At 39.9% G+C, this 22,942-nt stretch overlaps 1 protein-coding gene and 1 long non-coding RNA gene across 6 annotated transcripts in view; one reads left to right on the forward strand and one right to left on the reverse strand.

Moving 5' to 3' along the window:
• RFX8 (regulatory factor X8) overlaps positions 1–19,994 on the reverse strand; it is a 135,555-nt gene extending 115,561 nt beyond the window's left edge. For 4 of the 5 annotated variants that reach the window (XM_069100522.1, XM_069100520.1, XM_069100521.1 and 1 more), the window contains exon 1: positions 19,711–19,994. The gene's annotated coding sequence lies outside the window, so the exon portion shown is untranslated. Of the gene's footprint in view, positions 1–19,427; positions 19,603–19,710 lie in introns of those variants that run through there. The other variant, XM_069100523.1, reaches the window with a different exon arrangement.
• Positions 19,995–20,628: 634 nt separating this feature from the next.
• Positions 20,629–22,942, forward strand: part of LOC138171123 (uncharacterized) — a 3,485-nt gene continuing 1,171 nt past the window's right edge. The window contains exons 1-2 of the long non-coding RNA XR_011170804.1: positions 20,629–20,721; positions 20,957–21,417. This is a non-coding gene — a long non-coding RNA (uncharacterized lncRNA). The remainder of the gene's footprint in view (positions 20,722–20,956; positions 21,418–22,942) is intronic.

Raw genomic sequence — 22,942 nt, forward strand, 5'->3', positions numbered from 1 at the left:
AAAGCTCCAGGACTTCCTTCAGATGTCATTCATCTACAGGAGTCTGACACTGAACCTGCTGTAGTGGGAACAACACTGGACTTGGGGTCAGATAATTGGGGGTGGAGAGTCCTAAGCACCTGGCCACCTTTTTCTCATCTGTAAAACCGAATCATCGCATTGTTTACCTCACAAGGCTCTTGTGAAGATCAAATAAAATGATGTCTATAAAATGTCTTTTTCCCTCCTCATCTGGGTATGTGATTTTATAGGTAGATCTAGGAAACTTCTATATGAGGAAATTCTTTTAACCAATGCAAATTGGCAACTTTTCTGCAACCCAATCTTCTGAAGTTGCCAGGAGTCATAAAGAAGATAAATGTCTTTCCCAGGGTCAGAAGTAGGACTTTGAACCCAAATGTTCCTGAATCTAAGGCTGACTCTATCTATATATTGTGCCACTCTGCTATGTGTTATAAAATAACTGACTATTATTATTAGACTATTTCATGACATGTTAACTGTTGCTAATAATAGCTAGCATTATTATATGCCACTTTGTTTGCAAAACTCATTTGATTTCCAGAACAACCTATTGAGATGGCTACTTTTATTATCCCTATTTTTCAAATTTTATAAAAATCCCTATTTTACAAATGAAACTTGTTTTTAGAGTTAGCAAGTGTTTGAGGTCAGATACAAACTCAGTTCTTCCTCACTCCAAGTCCAGGATTCTAATCACCACATCATCAAGCTGCTTCAAGAGCTTAGAAGGTATAGAGTTTATCATTCAATGCCATGCACAGTTGCGTAAAATGAGCATCTTTCAAGTTCCACTTATCAGCAAGATGCCATTGCTGAGAGCTGAGATACATTCATGAACTCATCTTTTTTTGGTAGGTGAGACGTGTTGATGACTGCTAAACATTGTCTGGCACGTGCCCCCCAAGTCAGATGAGACCATTGGTAGTTCACACCTCCCTAAGCCCAGGAGATCTGAATGACTCGCTTCCACATACAGTGAAACCCCCCATAGTGCTCAGTTGGTGCCAGACATTGGCCCTGTTGTAATGAAACTGTCCAGATCTCTGAAGAATATGTATTATTCCTTGTCATAATTCAATGTAGAAGGAGGCATGTGGGCTGATAACAGTGGCCTAAAGTCATCAGATGTTCATTAAAACCTATAAGCCAATCTGAGAGCCCTGAGACAAATTACTGTCTAATTAACAAACTAACCCCTGCTAGTTATGATTCCAAATGGGGAAGAGCTCTCCTGATCAGCCCATCACTTCTCTCCATTCCTTCCAGCAGAAGTCTGGTTTTACTCAAGAGACTCTGTGTCTGGATAGTTTACAATTCAAGTATTGCCATTCTTTCTGAATGCTTGTTCTTGTCATCTGTAGCATCTTCCACGGCATAAGCAGCTTTAGTCCCTTAGAATTAGACAAACTGATACTAGTTTCATAGCCTCTGGATTAAATGTACAATGTAAGCAAACACATTCTATTATCAATGGCCAGAAGAATAGCTATCTATATACAAAACCATTTTCTCCCATTTGAAAATGGGCAAATAACATAGCACTGAGGAGGAGGGCAGATTCTGAGACTGTTAGAAGGTATAAGATCTTTCACATTAATGTTTCATTACATCTGATCAAAGAAAAGTCAAGCACAAGCAGCTCTCCTGAGGACTGCTGTTGTGAATAACTTTAAGGTTCTGATCACATAGTATAGTGAATTCTCTATTTATTCAACAGTAAACTAAAGAAAAACATTCACAGAAATCAAAGTACAACATTCACAGCAATATAACATAATAACTTATTATTAAAGGGGTCACATATTCTTAAACAAAAGATATCATTCAGTAAGTCACAATCTGGATCAATCAATATAAAGTACTCATATAAAGTCTTTTTTCATCTTGATTGGAGACATCCTTAACTCAATCATCCTTAAGAAGCAATCATCCTTAAAGGAGTACAAAGTTAAAAGGTCTCCCAGAAACCACATTGTCTTAATCTCATCTGCCAGCACTAAGTACCAAGGTTAAGATCCTTTTATCTTGACTTAAGACTGACTTCCAAACTCCATGGTTCTTCTTCCATGCTCCCAGCTCTTGCCTGAATCCACCCAACTCTCACCTGAATTCACAGGTAGGCAGCTCCTAGTTCCTGTTCCACCTCCTGCTCCAGCTACACACATCAAATTGAGCAGAGCGACTACAATATTCATACACATTGTCAGCACTATCATCAATTCACTTTCTGCCCGTGTGTTATGGGAATGATAATCTGAAGATCTTCCCTGCCCCTTGATCCTTTGATAGGCTTAAGTGACCCTGAGAATCATCCTTGATTTGAGAATATACTCTGCTCCCTAATAGGCTGAATGTGCTCACCTGGAGCCTATAGAGAGAGGCTTGTTTTTCAGGAATGCCCACACCTTGTTACTTTGTAATTGGGCAGTGGGTCATGAGGGTTGTGATAATCTCTGACCCAGGAGAAGGCTATATATACCCTGATGTGAGGTTTTGGGGCTCACTTTGGGAAGAGTTGTGTGATTTGTCCAGATGAGCAACCCTTCTCCCCCCCCCCAGTTTTGAAAACTAGGTATGGATATAATGGTCAGACAGTGGGAAGCCCTGTCTGCTGATCTGTCTCTCTGTCTGCTTGTAACTTCTGTTTGTATTCTGTGATGTCTGATTGATTAAAGTAAGATTGTTGACCCATTTTGAGTTGCTTTCCTTTAAAAAATCAGATCTAAGAACCTATGCTAGCAGTCACCCTGGGTATGCTAGGGTGCTTGCTGCTACACTGTGAAATCAACACAAGTCAACAGACAGGGTGCTTCTGTCTGACAAAGTAACACAATCAACAGACAGATTGCTTCTGACAACATAACACAAACACAAATCAAGACAGAGTACCAACACCACAAGTGTCCTCCCTCTCAGTTCTGCTCAGTCCCAGCTCATGTTCAAGCTTTTATACCTTCAGATCCTTCCTGTTCCGCCCTTCCTCTTACATCCTTCCTGCTCTAGTCTTTGACAAGTTCTTCCCACAGTGGGCTTCACAGGTTCTGTTTCTAACAAAGACTTGATATAACCAAGTGAGGCTCAAAGGCATTTGAAAAGCTGAAACAAGGAACTAATGTACTAGTACGTCACTAGGAATGTACAAGGAACAGTCATATTTTGCTTGCCATTACTTCATGCTACAATCACCCCCAAGGCAGAACATGTCATCATTGTTGTTCAGTATTTTCAGTCATGCCCAACTCTTGGTGATCACATTTGGGGTCTTCTTGGCAAAGATCCTGGAGCAGTTGGCCATTTCCTTCTCCAGGTTTGCCATATACTTTTCCACTTGAAGTTTCATCAATGTAGGTAGCTTTCTTCCAGGAACCCTCTTTCTACTAAAAAAAGAGCATCTCTTTCTTTTCATCTGAAAGTTGCCCCAAGGGCGCTGAGAGATTAAATACATTGTTCAGGGTCACAAAGCACATGTGGCAAAGCCAGACTTGAGCCCAAAGACCTTCTATCAGCTACACCATGTCTTCTTGCATCTGAATTGTGCCAGCTAAACTTGCTTCCTCTAAGGCTGTTGGTGCAGGTAGAACCACCCCTGGATATTTCTAATTCAGATACCACATGTGATAAAGGTGAGACTGGAATCTAGATCTTCCTCACTTTAGGGCTTGCTCTCTATCCACTGTACAACATTCTCTCACTGTTATTCATACCTACATGATACGCCTGTATTAATCCCAAAACAGGCTATACTTCCCCCAAAACTGGCTTGTATAGAACCTGAGTCACATGATCATCTTCTGAGTGCCATGGGCTCTTGGACGCTTACCTCCATTTGACTCTGATATATAAACATTGTTTGTTTTTTTGTTTTTGTTTTTGTTTTTGCCTTTTGGAGGGCAGTTGGGGTTGACATGCCCAAGGTCACACGGCTAGTAAGTGTTAAATGTCTGAGGCCGGATCTAAACCCAGGTCCATCTAAATCCAGGGCTGGCACTCCATTCACTGTGCCACCCCATAAACATTGATTGTTGACTGCAATGAATTGTCAACTGGTATTTTATTATTAAGGAGAGTCTCATGGAAGACAAATGGAAGGTTCATTCACTTGGCAGTGTAATTTTTATATAAATCAACCAATGATTCATATGGTTTTCTTCCCACCCTCCCACCCCCATCAATGCAGCTTATATTTGTCGTTCAGACCAATGTGATACCCCTTACAGCATTAACTCTTTCAAGCCCAAAGAGCATGACTACTCTGAAAGAGTTCCTCCTAAATGATGCTTTTGTGACTGGAAAAGAATGAACAACATAGCTTTCTCAGGTTATAGTTCCAAGAAATAGCTGACCACAAACTGTGCTCATGATTTTAGGTTAAGACACAGTTTCCCAAAGGAATTTGGCCACAGGAGTACTTTGGGACAGTAAATAGATGGAGAACCTATAAATGCTGGTCACAGAAGCCTGGGAGAGTACAAAATTATCCCGTAGACAAAGGAAGGGTCATCATCATAGTATCGAAGTACCAGAGGTCCACACTTTGCAGTGCCTGCAGAAGTCACCGAGTCTAACATGCCCATTTTAAGCAAGTGAAACCCAAAGGCAAGTTAAGTAGCTTCCTCAAGTTCACAATTCAATTAAGAGTTGAAGGAAGGATCTGAACCTAGGAGGTCTTCTGACTCCAATCTGTGCTCCTTCCATTGTAGAAGGGAATCAAGAGAAATTTTAGCACACAGTAAGGGGAACATTATATATATATATGTGTGTGTGTGTGTGTGTGTGTGTGTATGTTTCATAAGGGGGCAGCATTGTGTTACAGTGGAGAGAGATCCTGGTCCTGTCATTTACTAGCCATAGAACCATGGGCAAGACATTAAACTTCCTCAGGCCTCAGTTTCCTCACTAGTAAAGCAGGGATGATAGTATTCAAACTGCTTACTTCACTGGATAATTTTTGAGGAAAGTGCTCTGTAAACCTTAAGGGACTATATAAATGTAATTATTGTTATTTTTTCTCTTTGATCTCAGATAAGATGAAATTTTCTTTTTTTAAACTTGAGTGGTAGTAAAAGACATTTCAGTCATTTCAAAATTAGTCTCTAGCACATGTACTTCTGCCTTTCATCCAAAGATTTTTTTTTTTCACAAAATGAGCTTGAAAATCTGTGACAGGTCAGTTTTCTGAAAGGAATGTCTCATAACTTTTTTTTAACTATAGCAAACTATTTACATGAGAAATGCACACTGAAGTTTTTGAGCAGGTTTCAATTATTTTTCTATTTATATAAGAGCTATACAGCTCAGAATTGTAGATTAGTTACAGTGAAATTTGTTTTTCTTTTTTTGGAGCTTTTTCTGCCTCCAATTAAATTTCAAAAGTCAGAAATGAATTTCAAAACAATTTGTAATACACCATTAAAGCTAAAAAAAAGTTAGGAAATACCCATTTTAAGATTTTATACTGCAATGCCACATTACTTTCCCACCTTGAGTATATGCAAAAATAAATGATCCTTCTCCTCTCCCCAGTGCTACGCCACACCAGGTTGTTTGGGATTACTTTCCCCCGGGAGATGCTACCTTGGGGAAAACACTACATTTTTATATAGGGTGTCCCAAAATTCTTAGTGCGGACTTAGTAGTATTGCTTGATTTTTGTTGTTAATGAATGGACCCTAGGTTTTTTAATTCTCTCTTGTTAATAACAAGCTACTCTACAGAGGACTGGGAAAACTGTGAGGACTGGTTGGAAATCTTTTCCTCTTTCCCTCCCCAACTTCCTTTAAAAATAAATACATAATATCCCAATAAAAGCTAGGAACTAGGCAGTCTCAGGGGTCACCACTTATTCACAACACCCTTGAAAACAGAAGCATAGCTAGATTCTACTGGACACAGCACTGCGACCTGGGTCAACTCTGAGCTTGGCAGAGCTGTGGCCACCGCTGGCCGGGCAGCTGCGCTCCCGCTCACCACTGGATGATGCTGCTGTGCAGGCTTCTGCTGCTGCTACTGCCACCCCTACCACCGCTGCCGCCGCTGCCACCGCTGCCACTGGACAGAGTGCCCTGAACACCCTCCGCCATGCCAGGCGGGTCCCAGGACGGAGGGAGGAAAGGAGAGAAGAGGGCAAGACTGGCAGCGCTTCTGCCTTCACCAAGGCGGCACCGGGCTGGAGCGGCCGGCCCCACGGGTGTTTACTTTAGAGTGGAGCGCGTGGGGGTGGGGGTAGGGGCAGAACGTGGTCTCGAGGTGCCCCCAGGTCCCGTCCACCCAGTCAGTGCGCAGCCAGCCTCCCCCTTCTCTCCTTGCAGGATTCCTTTTGGGGTACTTATCACAGACTGCCAGAAAGGGCTGGGAGTGGGTACCACCCCTACCAGTCAACAATTCAGCTCAATTTGCACTTTCAGAAAAACAAAATTACATTTACATACTAAGAGAAGTTTGCATTCTTTTAACCTAAATGATAGTGGGAGCACATACAGATAAGGAAAAAGGAACGATGTCCGAAGTAGAATTAAAATATTATGAGACCCTAAATTAGGTACGTTAAATGTAAGATGCACTATACATTGAAATATATATGACACACATATATACATTAAATATAATATATATTTAAATATATATTGTGTACACACACAAATATATGTTGAAAGAAAAATAGAATAAAAAAACAAAAGCTTTTGCTTTTAAAAGAAAATCAACTCAACAAACACTGAGGGGGGGGGGGTGAAAGGAATCAAAAAAAAAAGTCTATCCTCTCAAAGAGCTTTAAAACACAAGAAAGAAAAACTCTCCTCTCTTGCAAACTCTGAAACTATCCATCAAAGTCCCTGGGCAGGAAAAGGTGATTGATTCATTGGAGTCAATATGACCTAGTCTGTGCTTCTCACTGTCAGACAATCAGCAAAAGTTTATTAAGTTTTACTATGTGCCAGGTACTGTTCCAAGCTAGGAGGCTGCCGCTTTTGTGCCTTTCAAATGTAGCTAGCCTTAATCACTGAAAGGTTTTTGCCTCAGACAAACTGAGATCTGGGAAAGACCTTAGCTTAAAAAGGCCAAGGTCTCCCACTGCATCAGAGGGTCATCTCTCTGGTCATCCACTGGACGCAGATGGCTCTGGAAGAGAGAGTGAGACTGGTGTTGCAAGTCAAGACCACCTTCCTGATGTCACTGGTCCTCTTTAAGAATGAAGGACAAACAGCAATCTGTGAGTACTAGTAGCTGCCCCACTGGGGACCCAATTGGGAAGTTCCAGTTGCGCAATTCTCTTCTCTCCCTCCTTCCTTCCCCCCCTTCCTTCATTCTTCCCTTCCTCCCTCCCTTCACATAGGGAATCATACACTTACATGTGGGTGCTCTGCTCAGAGCAATATAAATTTTTTGAAATAGAGCTCTGTTAAACCAAGCTTTGATTTTGGATTCAAATCAAGCTTGACTATCCCTTAAATTCAAATCACTCTGGCTTTCAAATCACTATTGGCCAGTAATGGGACCAGATCCAAGCCTCAATCAGAAGCTCCCTCCTCAAATGTTTAAGGTATCATATGAGATAGTAAGTAAGGAGAAGAATTCAAAAATAATAAAGCTGATTTCTGCCCTCAAGAAACTTATAATCTAGTAGGAGAAGCAAGACTTACACAAATGGCTGTAATACAGAAGTTTGTAAGAAATAATAACTAGGATTTATATGATGTTTGATAGACCTTAAAAAATAGTGATGGGTTTATAGTCAGGAAGACCAGAGTTCAAGTCCTGCCTTTTTGGTGGGAGGAGGGCAGGGCAATTGGGGTTATGTGATTTGCCCAAATTTGCCCATTTGAAATATATTAGCTATACAGCTATGGACAAGTCATTCAACATCTCAATGCTTCAGGCAGCTCTAAGAATTTAAGTTACCAAAAAGCTGCCATGTCTATAGAGGGAATTTATAACAAGATGGTAGTCGTAAGGTATGATTGAAATTTGTTTCCACAGAAATTATAATTCATACTGATGGCTAATGTCAGAGACAAAACTGCTTGTAGAGATGGCAGTGAGGGATGTTGACTGCCTGGAAATTAGCATATCTACTACTTTTCTTTGTTCTGAGAAGGCCTTTTTCCAGTATTCCTGTAAGAACTGCCAGGCCAGGTCTCATTCACAAAGGATGAGGATGAGGTCCATTAACCCAGATGGGGTCTTAGATAATGGGATTTTTATCATTAAGATCCTGGGTTTGAATCTTCAAATTCACAACTTTTGTCAATTCCCTTAGCAATTGAAAATTCTTCTCTCATGCTATCTGATGCAGACAAATAGACTGAAAGTATAAAGAACAAAGTATATGAAAAGGGAGAGGGGTATTGATATTTGGAAAGAAGATGTAATCAAGGGGTAGGGTTTAGTGAACCCTGGAATCCTGACCAATGTGGGTTAAGGTAGGAAATTCAAATCTGTATAGATTTGATAGAACTTTTGTAACTATCTTAATGTGTGCTTGCATCTGGCCTTTTTGACAAAGGATTAAAGGTCAAGTCACCCATCTGAAATGATATGAAATAAAAATCTTTTTTTCTAAGTTCACTCAGGGCCAGGTAGAATTTTTGGTAAGATGATTTTCTAACAGTAGTCAACATGCTGGTGGAAGTTTGACTTGCCTGGGACATACTGCCTTGTGTCATTGCGTTGTCATATAATAAGTTCATAAGAAAGATATATAAAGGGATTAGTAATTAAAAGGAGGCAAGAACTTCCAATTGAGGGAAATAAGGAAAGCTTCATGAAAGATGGGACCTTTCAACAGGACCTTGGAAGAAGAACAAGATCCTAAGAAAGAGATGGATGGGGAAAGAAAGAGATGGGGAGAGAGAATTACAAAGAATTTCAGGCATTTGGAACTCATGAGAAAAAGTAGAAAGTAGAAAAGTAGAAAGACAGGAAAATTCAGTGAATGGCAAATAGAACAATTTTGTCAGAACACATAGAGAATATGAAAGGGGCAGCTAGGTGGTGTAGTGAATAGAACACAGGCCCTGGAGTCAAAAGGACCTGGGTTCAAATCCAACCTCAGATATTTAACACTTACTAGTCCTGTGACCTTGGGCAAATCACTTAACCCCAATTGCCCTGCCCTCCTCCCACCAAAAAGAAAAAAAAAAGAATATGAAATATAGCAGTATGAAAATTACAGAGGTAAGTGGAAGCCGTATTATCTAGGGATTTGAATGCCAAGCTAAAGTGTTTGGGTTTTTTTAAATACATGATGGGAGTCACTGAAAGTTTTTCATTAATGAAATAACATGAACAGAGCTAGAGATTAGGAAGACAAATTTGGCAGCAGTGTGTAGGATATATTGGGATGGGGAAGGGACTCAGGAGATTATCAGAATCATCCAAAAGATTATTAGGGTGGAAAGGGTAGGAATGGCAAGGAAGGGACTGATTCAGGAGCTGTCATGGTTATGAGAACTTAGTAAATTTAGAATTCTAAAAGTCCCTCCCCATTCTGTCCCCCAGAAGGAGAAGCAAAATTAGAGAACAGTTCTAAAGTTTAAGGACTGAAAGACAAAAATAATGGAGGGGCTGTTGGGAGAATGGTGGTGCCATGTACAATAACAGGCAATTTGAGAAGGGTAATTTTGGGGGAAAAATAATGAGTCAAGTTTTGGATATGCTCTGTTTGTCATCCCATTATCCATCAATCAATAATCATCATGCATTATTTATTAAGCACCTATTATGTATAAGGCACTGTGATAAATACTAAGGAAATAAAGACATATGAAACAATACCTTCTCTCAAGGATCTTCCATTGTAATTGAGCACACATAATGTGAGTATAGCAAATATAAAGAGAATAAATATAAATAAATAAAAGAGAGGACACTAACAGTCTGGGGTGGGAGGGAGGTGGTGTGGAGTCTTTCTGGGGTCTCAGTTTGTCTGAGGCAACGCCCATTCAGTAATTAAAGGCTAGGTAAGCATGGAGACAAAGGATGACCTCATTTGTCTTCACAAAAGAATCATTCTGGGAGGGGAAGACCCTCAGAATTTTCCTGTCACCTCTAGATTTTCAGTTTCTATCAGTCACTCCCTACAATGGACTCTGGAGAGAATGAATGAATGAATGAAGCATTTATTAAGTGCTTACTGTGTGCAAAGCACTCTACTTAGTTCTGAGGATGCAGACAGAAAAATAAGACAGTCCCTGATCTCAAGGGGTTCACATTCTAATGGGGGAGACACCACATATAGAAAGTTTCAGTGGCAATTCAGATGGAAAAGTCTCGTGGTCCTTAGGTTGCAGTAGCAAATCTGAAGGTAAGGCCTTTTCTTATATAGTTTCCACTAATAAAATATTTATTTCCAATGTTGACCCCTTTGATGGTTCAAGGATCTTTGATGGGCCTTCAGTAACTGTGACAGTATCACCTGAGGAGAGGAAGCCACAGAGAGAAAGACTGGCTTCTTTCTCAGACTGACAGTGACGTGACAGTCAACTGTGATGACTATAAATCATACTTTTTGTGTAATCTTGGGCAAAACACTTACCCATTCTGGGTCTTAGTTTTTCCATCTGTAGCATTAGACAGTTAGAGTATATGTTCTCTGATTTCCCTTCTGGTTTTAGAAATGATCCTTTAACCTTCATCCTTCTCTTCCACTGGTCCAATGGAAGAGTTTGGCTTGGGAATAAAGAACCTGTGATTCCTAGGTAGCCTTCCTTTCATGGTCTACTCAGTAAGTTAAAAATAAAGAGTTTGATTTGGAAAAATTTAAAGAGATTCATTCCTCTGGAATTTGTTATTTGTTCTGTTTCTTTGTCTGTTTTAGATTTTTTTAACGAGTAGGTAGAGGAAATTTGAGTATTCAACAGTTTATTCTTATCTCTCTCTGTCTCTGTCTCCCAGTTTGAATTAGCCTTAATTTGTTTGGTACCACTATAGAGGGGCAGGTAAGTGGTGAAGTAGATAGACTACCAGGCCTAGAGGCAGACAAGAAAGTAAAAGGTCCACCTACATTTTGTTTAAAGTGAAAGAATCTACTTTTGCCTAAAGCTTGAGAATGCTCCTCTAGGGCATGAGTGTTCCATAATCCCTGAGGTGTAAATTTAAAAAGAAGTTTGAGAACCACTACTCTATGTCCAGAGATGCTAGGAACTGTTCTGCGAGGAATGCCAGATGGAGGGAAAAACCAATTGACTGTAATCATGTGAGATGTAGCGCTCCTATTTATTAAATGAAACAATTATAATCTCCTATAAATTTGCTTCAATACAAAATGGTTCTAAAACTGCAGAACTGACTGAATCCTTTGTTGAAGCTGTGAGCATTCCACATGCCACTGCCATCCAAATCGACTATTTTGCTGCTTTTGCTGTACAGATGCCTCATGTTCAGATGTCAGCCGTATCAGCTGCTAGGTGTGCTATCGAGATATAGAGATCCTGGTACATGTAAGTTCTTAATAAAAAAGCTTTTAAAATTCATTCATCCTCATAAATAGAACTATAACTGGTGATTTTTGTACCCAGAGCAAATCATAGTAAATGGGTCCTCAGCTGACTGATGGGAAGGGTGGGGGGAGCCACCATGGAAAAAAGCCCATTAATAAATCTTAAGCTCAGCTGCCTCTATGCTGCTGAAGGGCTTCACAGGCTGTAAGCCCCCTCTAAATTTCACTGCTTTGGGATAAAATTCCATTGACCTGTCCTAATTTCAACCCTGAGGATTAGGTCTCTGGTAAATTAGCAGAGCTGGGTGCAAAAGTGTGACAGAACCAATTATTAGGACTGGAGAGAGCTGATTGTTGAATTTTCGGTATGACATTTCTACTCCAGAAATCAAAAAACACTACAAATCCAGAGTTTATTTATTGTGTTGTCTAGACTTAAAAAATTGATGGAAAAATGTTCATTTGTATCAAATTTAAGTGTCACACACATACACATATGTGTGTATGTATGTATGTATGTATACATATACATATATATATATATACTAGTTAAATATATACCAACACATCCCCAGTACTATGCAAATCAGGCCATGCATTTAACTGTTCCCAAACTGGCAAGTTTACTTTACTTAGTTCCTTGAATATTGTATATTCTGTCTAGCCATCTTGTCTAACAAATATGGACCAAGTACACACCTACCAAAATGATCTAGCTGACAACTGAGAACAAGACTATTGTCCAATCAGACCAGTACAAGGGTGTGAGTGGCACATAAGGTCATGTGGAGTACTGATAATTTAAATAAAAGTTGCTGCTTGTACAGTGAAAACTTTATCACTACTACTAGGGGAAAAAAGTACTTTATAAGATCATAAAATACAGCTTTAGAGCTAGAAGGGACCTCAGAAGTCCTAGATCTTTGACAGATGAGAAAACTGAAGCCAAGAAAGGTTAGGTGATCTTTTCATAAGATCATCTAGGATCTGAAAGAAGATCTTCTGATTAATGATCCATGGGATTTCCCCTGGACAACTGCTTTATTGGTGATGAATTGGCAACTGGCACCTTCACATATAAAGGCACTGCATCGACTTCAACGTACATAACTTTTGTCGAAGCTTTAGTCTGGGAGTAGTGAGTTCCATATTCTGAAACTTCATGCACAATACTACAATATATCCTGTAATGTGGAAATGTTTACTGTATAGTGTACAAAGAACCTCTTGGATGTCATAAAAGGGAACTGAGTTACCAATACATAACATGGAGCTCATTACAAGATAGTTTCATCATCTGTAAGGCAATACATCTGTTCTAGTCTATTTTATCCATCTATTCTCATTGTAAAGAGTTTCTAGCACATTTATTTTTCATGGCTTGGTATCTTATCTCTTCTTTTCCCCTCAATAACTCTCTATTCCAGAATTTTAACCCTTAATGTCCAATAACCCATAGTGGGGCAAAATAAATAGCTTGAGTCTTAGGTGATTTAAAATCCCGACTCATCACTCTAATATTATGCACACTGGACTTTGCTTCTGCCAGAGAGTACATCTCATTCCAGATAAAAGGTGTCTCTCTTTGCCTACTTAAGACTAGTTGGTTGCCAGATTAGCCAATTAGTCTCATTTCACCTTCTAAAAGGGCACCAGCTGTGCCTTATCTTTGCCCAGAACATCTCCTGGTGCTTAGGGTTTAGCTCTCATTCAGTTTTTGCAATTTTCCATTTCTGTGGATGCACCCAGGTGCCTTGAGGCAGTGGGCATATTTTTAATAAGTCTAATGAGTAAAAAACAAGAGCTCCAGCTCCAGATAATGCTATTAGGTCAAGAATGCCCAAAGTAAATATATATTCTACTTTAATTAGCATTTTCATGGACTGCATCATACATCACACACACAAAAGGCTTTGCCTTCAGTTTCAACCACAAAATGAAACACACTCAAGCAATTAGGATTTTAACTCAGTAAGTTACAGAGATGTTCGAACTGTACTGAAGCAAAAGGAATTTGGTGGAGTGGTGCCAGATTGCTATCATATGTTCAAATGTTCTGTGGCCTGGATTCTCCTTCTGCACCCCTATCTGTCCCACGCTTCATTTGAATTAAATGGAAATGCCACATTGAAGAGGAAGTATATAATGAGAAAATCCTTTTAAAATAGGGTATTCCTTTGAAGATGCCCCTCACTTCACCAAAACCACATTAACATCCCCCTTCACCGTATCCTAGATTGGAATACTCTTATTTTAGAGTATTTTAGAGGCATTAGGAAACAAATGATCGATGTAGAAAAGTTGTTTCAAGCAACTCACATATTCCCTTCTTCTCCCCCTTTCTCCAGAGGTCATTTGGAAGGTGGGCCACATGGGGTATAACAAACAACATTATCTACAGATGGAACTCCAAGTATGTGCAGAATGAAAGGACTAGCCTCAATTCTCCACAGTGGACTTGGAAATGATAATTGGCAAAGTAATATACTTTCGGTTTTTTTCCCCATATAGAACACTAGGACCTGACCCTAGTCTGGTAGGAAATCATATTTGGTGTCATAGAACTAGAAAGGACTTCAGAAAACATCAAGCCTAACCCACCTCATTTTGTAGATAAAGAAACCAAGTCCTGAGAAAGTAAAGTGACTTATCTAAGGTCACACAGATATTATGGGTCAAGGACAGGATTTGAATCCAGTTCCTCTGACTTCCCAGTCAATGCCCTTTCCACCCTGCCACATTATCTTTTAAGATCTAACTGAAATGACAACGGGGAGAAGAAATTCTATTCTATTTGGGGGGATATTTTTAAGGGAGCTAAAGTTTTGCAATGCTCACATGATCTTAAGTCAACGAACATTAATTAATACTGCCTCCTATGTACACTGTGTAAGACTCTGAGGATACAACAACAGAAAACAAAACAAAACCAAAAAATCTGCTGACCTCAAGAAGGGAAAATCATTCTGAGTAGAAGGAATCCAAGTCTCAGTTGAATTCTCTCTAAAAGGTTTGGTAAAGGCGTAAGACAACAATGACCTCAAATTTGTGAAAATCATGTTTTTAAAGTGTCCTTTCCCCCTTCCTCCTCCCCCCTTTGGTTTGTTTTCAGTTTATAATTGCAGGACTTCCTGATTTTTTGTGGGAGAATGCCTTCATCTTTCATTAGGGTTCAAATTCATCTTTTTGGTCAAAACATGCCTACGATATTGCTTATTGCACTATTTTAGCATGAAATTGTAGGCCTCTCTATGCAAAATGAGACTTACTATGGAATGCCCAACCAAAATAAATTATATGCGTTTGAAGTATTCCCCGGTGGCTAGCACTAGATGACATCAGACTTTTTTTTCAAAGGGCTGTATGACCTCTTACTGCTAATTAGCTATTGGAATCACAGGCAAAAAAAAATTTGATAAAGACTGCTTTATACAAGCATCTGCTGATGTATTATGCAGGAGAGGTGAAGTAAACATATGTCACCAGATGGCTCAGAGTTTTAAAATAAAGTGCATTTATAAAAATAAACATGTCTTTACCTTAGTTAAAAACTAGTGACATTAAGACACAAAATCTTCAGTCCACCCTGCTCACAGCTGTCAGGAAAATCCTTTTCAAATATAATTTGCATCATGTCACTCCCCTGCCAAAATCCCATAAGTTCTCTATTACCTATCAGATCAAATCTAAACGTGGCTTAGCATCCAAAACCCTCCAACATTTCACTATGACCTCATCTCTCATTATTCCTCTACACTGTCTCTCATTTGTAACCTTTTGTAAATATCTTATCTTGATTGTAGAATTTACAATTCATATTTAGAGAAGGGCCTGGTGGTCCAGTCCCCTCATTTGTAAATGAAGAAACCAAAACCCAGAAGGGGAAATGACTTGCCAAAGGGTCACACAGGGACCCAGTGGTATAACCAGAATTTGAACCTAGATCTTCATAATCAAAACCCAAAAAACACCATGCAGATATTTATCTGCCAATTAATGCCCATTTCTACTTTCAAAACTCAGTTTGTCTCTTCCTAGACAAAACCTTTCCTGGTTAACTCAACCCCACCTTGGTGATTGACTTAGCTTTCTACTCCTTCAGTGTGTATGCACATTTGTAGTTTGCATTTATACACCATTCACTCGTTCTTGTCCTGTATTTTTGTATGCGTGTGTGTATACATATATACATATTCACACATACGTGTACAGACATGCCTATATACATGTGTATATTGTGTATTGACATACATGTATATAGGAGTGTGTATGTGTGTGTACATACATCTGTGTGTATAGGTTTGTGTATTGTTGTTGTGCAGTTGCTTAATTGTGTCCAACTCTTCAAGAACCTATGGACAATGGCAATCCAACACTGTCCATGGGGTTTTCTTGGCAAGACCTTGGAGTAGTTTGCCATTTCCTTCTCCAGCGCATTAAGGGAAACAGAGGTTAAATGACTTGCCCATGGTCACACATCTAGTAAATGTCTGAGACTGGATTTGAACTCAGGTCTCCCTGACTCCAGGCCCAGCACTCTATCCACTGAGCCGCCCAGCCGCCTCCAGGTTCATGCATACATATGTATATATGTTCATGTATGTATTGTATGTATATGCATAAGACTGTTCTTACATGCACGTGTGTGTTAATTTGTATACCTTGACTATAGGTGTGTATGTATATAAGTAGAAGTATAGGTACATATATATTTCATGTGTGCATATATGTATATATTTAATGTGTGTTTATGAATATTTATATATAGATCTTCTACTTCTGTGGATCAACACACATTTATTATTCCCTCATTGTTTGAGCTCAATAAACGCGTGATAAATAAAGTAATGAAGACATAATGATGGGCATACTCAACTAATATTCTCCTCTCTTGCCTCCTCATGACATGGAAATGACCATGGTTCCTTAGTATCTATTCTGACAGAGTATATACTCTAGCTGGTTCTACAAAGAAAGTTAAGTGCCATCTTGGATTTTGTCTCCTGTGAATTAGAGTTCTCAACTGCTGTTCTTCCTTTCCTTGAAAGACATACATAAGCAATCTTCTCTATCCCCCATACTTTTTAACTGAAAGCCTTAATTTTGATTGGATTTATAAGACACTGGGCAAATATGTTCTTACTAGCCTTTGTAGTTCATCTCTTCCCAGCAATCTTTCATAACTATATTTTAAGCCATGGTCCACAAATCCAATTCCCTTTCTCAAATGATACCATCCTAGGCAGCCGTTCACTTCATAAATTAATTTTTCTCTTTTGCATCCCTTGCCTTCAATGCATACCAGTGAGAAAACACAACTTGTACCCCATAGTCTTCACTTTCTTGTCCAAAACTTCATTAACTATTGGCAATACTTTTTAGGTCCCTTCTACACTGTCATTCGTGCTCATGTGAATCACTAGAAGTGTGTAGTTGTCTGTTTTACTAACTTTTGAATGACCAACTCAGCTAACATTCTTTTTCTTCTTCCTCTGACTTTTAATGGATGATCTTCCCTGATAGCTTCTGTAACTCCACTGGATTATTTTTAGGAATAATCAACTCCTCCCTCCTCAGTGCATGAGGCTCCCTCCTCTTCAGGAAGAGTCTATACGTTTTTAATCTCAGATTACACATCTGGGCTTTTCCTTACCTCTTTCTTCTCTGTAACAGTTTTCTACTCTCTATCATCCTAACAAGGGTCAAGATCTCTTCTTCAATCAATCAGTCAAAAAGCATTCATTAAAAGGGCAGCTAGGTTGGCATGGTGGATACAGTGCCAGCCCTGGAGTCAGAAAGATACATCTTCCTGAGTTCAAATCCAGACTCAAATACTTCTTAGCTTCATGACCCTGGGCAAATCACTTAACCCAGTTTGCCTCAGTTTCCTCCTCTGTAAAATGATCTGGAAAAGGAAATGGCAAACCACTCCAGTATCTTTGTCAAGAAAACCCTAATGGGGTCACAAAGATACGACTGAACAACAAAGCATTTAATGAATGCTTTATTCATTCATGAAGATATGTGTGTTTTTTGTGTGAAGGTTTTGATCTTATTTATCAAGTTGAAATATGGGAAAATAGAATGTACAGAGTCACCTAGAAATGCCTGACATCAAGGAATCCACATGATGCCTTCAGGCTTGTTTTAAGTGTTTTCCCCATTTCTTTGAGGGTTTGAAAAACTGGTGCCTGGTCACTGTGGCAGTGATGAGTGAAATATAATTCATCTCCAACTTGCAAACAAGGTGCATTCCAAAAACTCCTTTGTAATTCAATTATCCAAATAAAAAGAATGGTTAGATGTTCAGGTCAGCCCACAAGAGTCAATTTAGCTACTGTATGACCCTGATCATTCAGGACCTGTAACAGCAAGAACCCCAGTGTCTCCAGGGTGGCTGCCGACACAGGTTCTTAGATCTGCTTTTCTCAAGGAAAGCAACTCAAAATGGGTTAACGATCTTGCTTTTATCAATCAAACATATCATTTACATAGTTCAGGGGGAAAAGGTCAGCACCCCGAACTTCAGAGTATACAGACAGAAACATTTCAAGCAGACAGTCCTCCAACTGTCCAACCATTACATCCATACCAAATCATAGGTACCAGAGAGGGAAGCATCAACATCTGGGTTTTTCAAATCCAGGGGGCTGTCAACAGCTGCCCAGAGTCTCATCTGGTCAAATCACACACTTCTCAAAGTGAGCCCCAAAACAAAGTCTCACATCAGGGATTATATTCTCCTGGGTCAGAGAATGTAACAACCCTCTTGACCCACTGCCCAATCACAAAGCACCAAGGTGTGGGCATTCCTGAAAAACAAGCCTCCCACCACAGGCTCCAGGTGCACTTAACCTAGGGGCAGGAAAGATGTTAAAAATTTTCATTCCTATAGCAGGACCATAACATGAGAGCTAGAAGGTATCTTAAAGGCTCTCTAGAGGACCAATGTTCTCATTTTACAGATGAAGAACTGAAGCGCAGAGAGATTAAATGAATTATTCTAGATCATATAAGTAGTAAACACAATAACTGGGATTGGAGTTCAAGTCCGAATCACACTGCCTCAAGTCATCTGGTTTTCAGATCCTTCATCTATAAAATGGGGAGATTAGAATAAATGGTGCCAAAGGTCCCATTCAAATCTCAATCTGTGATCCTATGATCCTTTAATCCCTGATATAATTAAAGTATAGTATACGACTGATATTGTTACAGGGGGATAGCAGAGTACCGAGATGAAAATCCCCCCAGTGACATTTAGGAGCTATGTGGCTTTGGGCGAGCTTCTCTGAGACCCAGCCAACTCTCCAAGACGCAGCCACTGATTTATAGAGTCGTGATTCTGTTACACATACACACACACACATTATATACATATACAAATATATGATTCTACTCCGATGCTATATAGTTGTCTATAATACATGTATACATATAATATATAAATACGCACATATATAATTCTACTAGTATACTTGATTCTACTAATATACTATATAGACATCTATGATATATACATACATATTATATACAAATATACACATGTGTGATTCTATCAGTGTACTATCTAGGCAGGGGTAGGGAACCTGCGGCTTCAAGGCCACATGTGCCCTTGAGGCCACAGGTTCCCCACCCCTGAGAGTGTCTTTTATAATACATGCACACATATTATATACAAATATACATTTATGTGATTTTACTTCTGTATTATCTATTGTAGACACACACACACACACACACACATAAAGAGACAGAGACAGAGAGAGTATTGGGGAATATATAGCACTTGTCAGGGTGACCTCAGAACCTAACCACCATATATAACCTTGCTTCTAAGGTACCAGGAGTTTGACCTGCGAATAGCAAATAAGCAGTGCTTAGAACACTTTCCCACCTGCCCTCCCCACCTCCCCCATTTCGGCAGTGACAAAGGAAACCAGTTGGTTCTATGAAAACATCTCTTTACCATTGTCTCCCTTCTCCTTCCACAGCCCGTGATAGGATCAGCCTTCCCCTGAAGAAGCTGCTTTCCTCTTGCCCACAAGCAGAGGAGGTTTTACCTAAACGAAGACAAAGCTGTTCTGGGACCAGAGTGGCCTCCTGCTTCCCTAACACAGCTTCCTTCCCCACACCACCCCTCTTCCCCCAAACAATATGGGGTAGGCCGAGAACCAAAAGTGCCCCAGGAATTGATTGGCTCTGGCTTCCCTGACAGCAGCTCTTTGACTTGTGCGCTTTCTGAAGCTTACCAGAGTCCTTTTGCTGACCTGAAGTGTTTCCATACAGAAACAAGGTGCAGGGGGACATCAAGAGAAACCAAGAGTCACTGTGTACTTATTGCATATCATTATTGTGACATTAGAGCAGAGTAAACCTCCTTCGTTAAATGTTCAGTGACTTACAAATGCCTCACTTCATCCCATCATCAGAGCTGAACTAAGGGCTGTGCCTCTGACAACAGCCAAGGCTCCCATTGTCTTTTGGAAGCGCAAAACTTCGCTTAGCGCCGCCACACAGCGGACATCCCCCATTTGTATTTATGGTATGTGTTTAAGCTTTGTGCTTATAAAGGGAATAGTGCCTGCATTCTGGCAGAAGTAGCTGAGAAAAGGAGGGATGAGCTGCGTGTCTACTGAAGTTTCATTGTCCCTACTTGGGTAGAAAATATTTTCTCTGCTTTTGATCCTGCCCTATACTTTAGCCCGTGCTTCAGCTGCTCAGTAAAAAGTTAAATCTGAATGGAGTCACCTTATGCAGCTCCAGAAGTTTTGCTTGGCATTTGTGTCTTCCTTTACAGTATATAAAAATGAGTTTGCAAACACAATGCTCAGGAATTATACTAAGGGACACAGGATCATTTCTCTACTTAGGATTAGTTTTATTTTTACCATCCACCACTCCTTCCTTATGATTTTCTCGGGTTCAGCTGTCCTGTTACTGACAGGGTGCTTAGAGTTGCTTCTCTCTGAAGCTAGCTCATTACTAATGGAGCAGGATGAGTGGGCTTGAAACACTAGCCTTCCTTTTCCCCCCTCCCCCTTTTCCAGCTGCCATGGCCAGGAATTCCTCTGCAGTCCAGCCAACCACCTCCACTTCATCCTCTTGGCATTTCATGCTGGCATTGCTTGATAAATGGTCTCCAGCTGTGCCAGCATTCTGACTGTCTCACTCCTTTTCTCCCTATTCTCTACCTCCCCTCCCTTTCCTTCCTTCTCTCATTTTTCCTTGTTCTTTTTTTTCTTCTGTCTCTCATGTCGAGGGTAAGAAAAAGTTTTTTATCTGAATTCTTGTGATACTAATAATAGTTCCTTACATTCCAACCTCGTAACCTGTTACAACATTACCAACCTTTTATATTTTAACCCCTGATGAAAATTTCCATATTTATAGTTCTTTAGATGTCTAGGAACATAAATACACTTCATCTACTCCGTTATATTCCTCCTTTCTCTCTTCCTTTTTTTGCTCTCTCTTTATTTTCTCTTTTATTTATAGCAGCTCTATAATTTGGGTCAACCCTGTCTATAAAGATGAAAAGCTGAAGGACTGGAAGGGATGTGATATATCTCCATCAGTCACCAGAAACATGAAACGGAAGACTTGGGCTTGGATACTTGAACAAAGATAAGTGGAACTGATGCGATGCATCAGGAGCATTGTGGTACCATAAACTAAAGGTCATGGTTAGAGATATGCCTGGATAGCACAGCAGCAGCTGACTTCTCTCTGCTGAAGATGGTTCATGAGTCCATTCATCCTGTTCCATTAATAATCATCTAGCTGCAGAGAGAAGCAATTTTAAGTACCCTACCAGTAATAGGACCGTTGAACCTGAGAAAATCATAGGCTATGGAAAATTCCAAATATTATTCTGCATCTATCCTGAGTTCGTGTTCCATTTTGCAGAAGGACAAGAGTTCCTGAGTCTTCACCTAAAAAGTGGACCTGTTGATTAGGTGAGGAGAACATTATTTGAGAATTGTGTTGTATTGTTGACACTACTGTCTTGTATCACAGGTCTGCCAAGTTGTACTAAACAAATCAAATCATGCATTTCCTAGAACTCTTGGTTTTAGAACAGTGTAGTCTAGGAACCACTGGGGTCCGCAGGAGAAATAGCTTAGGAGTTAGGTATTTCAAATATATACACATAGGAATATTTTGTCCATCTCTGTCAGCAGCAAATCCTTCATGCCAAATACACCTAACTAGAACTTAATATAGCAAATTGAAGGAGAAGATGTGGTTTCCAGCATGATGGGGATTCAGAACTGATTCTGATTGAATAAACAGTAACTACAGTAATCACAGGTGGAATGCTAGTGACCTGGCCACACAGAGAGAGATCAGAATTAGAAAGAAAAAGATGTCTGCTCTCTGAGAATCATGAAAAAAAAAAAGAAAACTTGATTCTTCTTTAGCTCTCTGCTCAGTAGTGTATAACTGCCAGGATGAGCTTGGGACCACTTCATTTCTGCCCCTGCCTGATGAATAGGACAAGGAGAATGGTTCTCCATGCTACATTGTCATTGTTGGTCACCCTTCATTCTCAAAGAGAACCAATGACATCAGGAGGGTGAAGTCTTGACTTACAAGTGAATCGGATTTAAGTGAGGCAAGGCTGTGAAAAGTCATCAGCCTCACTATCTCCTCCAGAGTCATCAGAGTCCAGTGGCAAAACGTAAGTCAAGACGACTGGCAGTGGCTCCCTTTAAGGGATAGAAGCAAAGCAGATGGCAACGCCTCTTCTTTAATATTATTTCCACTCATAAAATGGCATTAGTTTCTGATGTAGAACCATTTGACAGTGCAAAGGTCTTTGGGGGCAAGGATTTGTTTTGTTCTGGGTCTCCAATAGCACCTCTGTGAGCAATTAGTTGCCAGACTGCATGTTCATCAGAGATGCTTACCAGGATGAAGCCTGAGAACTCTGGGCTGGAAACTTTGCTATTCCCAAGACTTAGGTTCAAGATCATGAGTTGTCCCTATCAGGATGTGATAGGAGAAGGTGGTCTCTCCCTCAGGGTGCCATGCTTCTTTATCTAAGCTACTGTGTGTGGCAATTGGTTGGCAGTTGGATATAAATGGAGTAAAAAAGAATTTGAGGGGGACAAATATAGCAGGAATTGAGGAAAATCTGAAGGAGAACAATCTCGAGGCCCAGATACTAGTCCAAATTCTACTTCCAGGTTGAGGAAAGATCAGGGACAATTAAGAACATGAAATGATTAAGGAAGATCAAGTAGATTTACTCAAACCTGAAGAATTCAGAAAAGATAAGGATTCCTTAACACTAGGGCAAAGCTCCAGTGGCCTTAATTGTTTAATTGATTTTGGCTGAGACAGAAGGCCTAGTTTTGAATGCCAGCATGGTAACTTATTAGTTACGTGACTTTGGGCAATTATTTCCCCATTTTGTTCCTCAATTTCCTTGTCTATAGAAGGAGAGATTTCCATTAAATTATTTCTTTTTTTTTTTAA

The sequence above is a fragment of the Petaurus breviceps genome, unplaced genomic scaffold (genome assembly GCF_028583685.1).
Source record: "Petaurus breviceps papuanus isolate PSGF00001 unplaced genomic scaffold, PetGlider_PUasm1.0 419, whole genome shotgun sequence".
NCBI classification, from domain to species: domain Eukaryota; kingdom Metazoa; phylum Chordata; class Mammalia; order Diprotodontia; family Petauridae; genus Petaurus; species Petaurus breviceps.